Source organism: Grammomys surdaster, unplaced genomic scaffold, assembly GCF_004785775.1.
Source record: "Grammomys surdaster isolate TR1022 unplaced genomic scaffold, NIH_TR_1.0 126580, whole genome shotgun sequence".
Lineage (NCBI taxonomy): Eukaryota > Metazoa > Chordata > Mammalia > Rodentia > Muridae > Grammomys > Grammomys surdaster.
The window spans coordinates 2,869-8,320 of NW_021621370.1; the positions used below are offsets into that span (position 1 = coordinate 2,869).

At 28.8% G+C, this 5,452-nt stretch overlaps 1 pseudogene; it reads right to left on the bottom strand.

Moving 5' to 3' along the window:
• Positions 1 to 547: 547 nt before the first annotated feature.
• On the bottom strand, positions 548 to 1,555 carry LOC114615106 (annotated as a pseudogene).
• Between the last annotated feature and the right edge of the window lie 3,897 nt (positions 1,556 to 5,452).

The following is a 5,452-nucleotide window of genomic DNA, read 5'->3' on the forward strand; positions in this document are numbered from 1 at the left end:
AAGGTCTGTGTTGACAACAGCATTTACTGCCTGGACTGAATCAGAAAAGTAGCAGATTTTGAAGTGTTTGCTTGGACTAGAAAAGGTAACCTGAAAAAGAAGTTTCAAATGGGAAGCTGAGTTTTTCTTCCCAGGCTAAGTTATTGGACTTTTTGAACAAGTCCGCTACTTGTATCTTACGTAATTAAAACTTCTTATATTAAACATCATTAAAATGCTATTTTCTTTTGATAACACTTTAGTGAAATGCATTGGTAAAAGATCCAACAAGCCATAAACATGGATAATGTTAATGCCTGCCACTTGGAAGCACAGAGATTAGTAGGCTAGTCACTAAATAAAATGAAAATATTACCTAAAGTTTCTAAGTATCTACAACATCTAAAGTGGGATTTATTTGGTGGACCTCAATAAGTTCTCAGAACATTTGCTGTAACTCAGGTAGAAATAGGCAAGTCTGTAGTCCAAAAGGGTATTTCAGCTAAAATAAGTCAATTCTCACATCTGCAGTGGTTTAGAGACGGTCACTGTTGTGTTTCTGCAGCTCTCAGGCTAAGCAACCGTGATCAATGCTTAGAGGGTTAGGTAGATTCATTTCCCTTTTGTTCAACAATGCCTCATCTCTATGTAAAACCTGGTCTCCAGTCCCACTATCCAATATCTGCCTTACATTAGGTCTTTCTTCCAGGATATTACACAAAGTAATTATATTATAAAAGGCCACCAGATCACTCTGCTCAAATGTTACAGATGGTTTCAGTAATGATCCAGGAGCAGAGGAACTTCCTCCAATGATTCTCAGGTTGATAAATTTGATTTTCCAAGTATTTTCCACAAAAGGGCTACGGATAAGTCCAAAAATTTGTTCAAATATGCCCAAACAAGAATTTCCTCGGTGGACAGTGCCTGCAACTCCAACCATTACTAATCCATGAGGAGAAGATGCACATTTTAGTCCCTGACGATCAAGGTTGAGACTGAGAAAAAGAAATTCCTCTCTCATTAATGACAGTCAGTGAAGACTCACAATTTCTGCTCCTTGGTAGTCTGTCATGTTTTGTTCTGAGGTATTATAATAAAACCTAAGCTTGACATCATGCCAGAAGTGCTGTGGGCCCCATTCATCTTGAGGTGGTCCCATAAAAGGATTCTGAGAATTAAGAAGTTCAAAGAACCAGTGACAGAATTCTTCAACTAAGCGATGAAAATCAACCTTTTCAGCTTCTTTATCTGCCTTCGCCTGCTCCTCAAAGAGTTGGATGCCCCCTGTCTTTGTAATGGCTCTGCTGCCTCCTTCAGTTTGGGTGACTGTTTTTCCCAGTAATCTTTTGCATACTGAATAAGATTGTGTTTTTCAGTCGTTGGAGGTACAACCACTCCTTGTATTGCCAAATACCTAACTATGACTTCTCGGTGGACTTTCTTGGGCCTCAGAAGTTCTTCTACATTTTGGCTATACTCTAATATTGCACGAATAGCATCTTCGCGGTCCACAGGCTGCACCAGGCGGTTGGTGACGGTGTCGCAAAGGGCCAATGTTGTACTTACCAATTTTCTATTTTTTAAAAGAATTTTCATTAAAAATTTCTCATTTTTCATATTTTTTTTGGTTTTGTCATCCGTTTAATTACATTTTTCTATTCATTTTGTTATTATTTTCTCAAGTTTACACTTTTGTTTCTCAAATCTTCACTTGTTTTTTTCAACAATGTCTCCAAAACAATTTCTTCTGATAAAATTGAACATTTACTGGAAAAAAAATTGAAAAAATTGAAAGCGTTGTTGAAAAAAACTAGTGAAAATTTGAGAAAATTGATAAGGAAAACATTGGATATGAAATGGAATCTGATTCAAAACAATTTTTCTGATAAAATCGATCATTTACTTGGAAAAAAATTGATCAAATTGAAATCATTGTTCAAAAAACTAGTGAAAAATTAAGAAAAATAGTGAAAACTTGAGAAAAAATAATAAACAGAAAACATTAATTAAACAGATGACAAATCAAAAAGTTACTAAAAAGAAGAAATTTCTAACAGAAATTCTTAACAAAATAGAAAGTTGATAAGGAAAACATTTGATTTGAAAAGAAATGGGATTTGAAACATTTTTTTTTCTGATAAAATTGAACATTTAGTTGGAAAAATTTGTTAAATTTGAAAACATTGTTGAAAGAACTAGTGAATAATTAAGAAAAATAGTGAAAACTTGAGGAAAAAGCAAAACAAAACAAACAGAAAGCTTTAATTAAACAGATGACAAATCCAAAAAATTACCAGAAACGAGAAATTTGTAACGAAAAGTCTTAACAAAATAGAAAAATGAGTTACCCAGACCCAATTCTCATATGGGGCTGAGGCTTGATATATCTTTTTTATACCAAGAAGGCGCTGCTTGTTGCCTGCCAGAAAGATTAGTAAAACAAATAGACACTTCCACAAAGCCAGACCAAATATAGATAAATAACAATTGACATCCAGGGAAGAGAGATCTCCCTGAGAATTCCCTTCTTTTATCATTTCCAGATAAAAAGGGGCCACCCGTGGTGTTTGCTGTGGGAGGTTCTAATCCAGATGCCAGCCTCAGGGCTTGCACTCCTCAGAACTTCAAGGGGCCATTGACAAGGACATGGAACAGCTAAAACCTGGCATCACTAATCAGCAATAATTCCTCATTTCGTTGTCTGAAAGGCTCCCCCCAAAACACAGGGAGCTGGATCTGCATTTCCTTCAGCAAGGGTGACTCTGTGCTGCCCTCAAGGAGGAATGCTGTCTTATACTGACCACGCCGGGGTAGTTAGAGAAAGTATAACCAACATCAGACAGAGATTAAAATGGCAAGAGAAACACTGAGAACAAGAAGAAGTGTGGCTTAAAAACTGGTTCTCTGTATATATAATGTAATATTATGTATATATGCATATATGTATATATATGTATATATAATGTAATATTATGTAATATATAATATATAATGTAATATTATGTATTACATATACTACATATATATTCTCTGTATATATACATATATAACATATATATTATATAATACATGTATATGTATATATAATGTAATATTATGCAATATATAATATATAATGTATCATTATATATTACATACACTACATATATATTCTCTCTATATATATACATATACAACATATATATTACATATATATGTTGTATATGTATATATAATGTAATATTATGTAATATATAATATAATGTAACATTATATATTACATATACTACATATATATTCTATATATATACATATACAACATATATAATACATATTGCATAATATACAATGTAATATTATGTAATATATATATAAATATATATTGTAAATATATCTCATATGTATTATACATTTAATTAATATGTATAATATGTACTCATACTTTTCTCTCACATTTATTGATAAGAGATTTTTCATATAATACATAATGTTTGCAGTTTTATAAATTATATATTATACTCTGAAGAAATAATATCTTGCATATATATATACATATATGGAACAACGTACATGGTTATCAGTTTGGCTTAGGTGGGTGGCATCCTTTGTTATCGCTTTTGAACCTCTAACCAATAAAACGTGATATCCAAGAATAGCGCTTTTTCAAGCACACATCAGAATACACGTGTAGTATAAAATATTCTATCATCAGAATATACGTGTTATATGAAATAATATAACGTCAGAATGTTCGTTTCTTCGTTCTTTTTCACCCAAATTTAGGACGTTAACTTCTAAATGTGGTTTAAAATTATATTTAAATAATGTTAAATAATCTTAATTTTATTTTGCACATTAACTTCTATATGTATTTCTAAATAATTTAAAAATAATTTTTAAATAATTTTAAATAGAATTAAATAATTTTAAATAATTTTTACGTCAATGTCTGACATGACGCATAAAATCATAAACCATCATCTTATTTTTTAACTTTTCACATTGTTCTTTCATCAGATAGAAGATCTGAAGAAGTAAAGTTTCATGTTCAGTGATAATATATTCCTGACTCCCATAATATCAACTGATTATACTTTGGCAACTATATATTATATATTATACTCTAAGGAAATAATATTTTACACACACACACAAACATATATATACGCACACACACACACACATGTATATGTAATATATATTTATATATAAATATATGAAATAACATACATGCTTATCAAATTTTCTTATGTGAATAGCCCCACCTAAGAAATAAATCAATATTGCTCAATAATAAATTCGTTACTATGAGTTACGAATTTATTATTGACCAATATCTATACATAAATTTATATTTAATATACATATAAATGTATATTACATATAGTATATGTATATTATATAAATTATATATAAATATATGTAAATGTATTGATTATAATAGATAATAGGCATGAATGTAATATAAACATAAATAAACATATATTATGAATGTATATTACATATAATGTGTATATATAATTAATATACATAATATGTAATAATTATAGTTTTTCACTAATATTTATGGACAATATATTCTTTCCTCATAAAATATATACTAATTATACTTTTATAAGTTTTATAGTATATATTATGAAGAAATAATATTTCACATATATATATATATATATATATATATATATATACATATAATAAACATACATGCTTATCAAAAAGGCTTAGGTGAATGGACCCAACCTAAAAAAACTCAATACTTACGATAATAGATTCATTACTCATATATTATTTCACATTTATTGATATATATCAGTAAACTTATATATTTATATTATATATGAAAATATATCATATATTTTAATTATGTACATAAGTACATATTTTTATAAGTTAGATATAAATATATAACATATATTTATAAATATATATAAATAAATATATACATATGCATATATTATAAACACATTATACAATCCTATATAAATATACATTATTTATATATCATATATTTTACATATGTAATTAGCATATATAACATATATTGATTACAGCTGTCAGTCACATTTATCGATAATATATTCCTTACTCCTATCATACTTATGGGTTATACTTTTACATATTATATTTTATACTCATATATTCCCCAGCTGCCTCCATCTTGAATTCACTTCCTGTCTTTCTCTCATTTGGAAACCAGGTTTCTCAGACACAAAAATCTAATGGAAACCAGGTCAAAGTTTAAAGCTGAAGTAAAATCAATATAAAAGATAATCAATATAAACAATGTAATCCACATAACCAATATAATCAATATGAAAAATAAACACAACAGAGTGAGAAGAGTTCCAATTGCATGAAGTTCTGGCTCTCTTCCAATGGTGAAAATCTCCATCCCTTATGTTTAAATAATCATATAGGCACAATATGTGAAACGTTATTGAACTATCCAATAATAAAAAAAGACATATTGAATTTCTTCATTGCCATTACT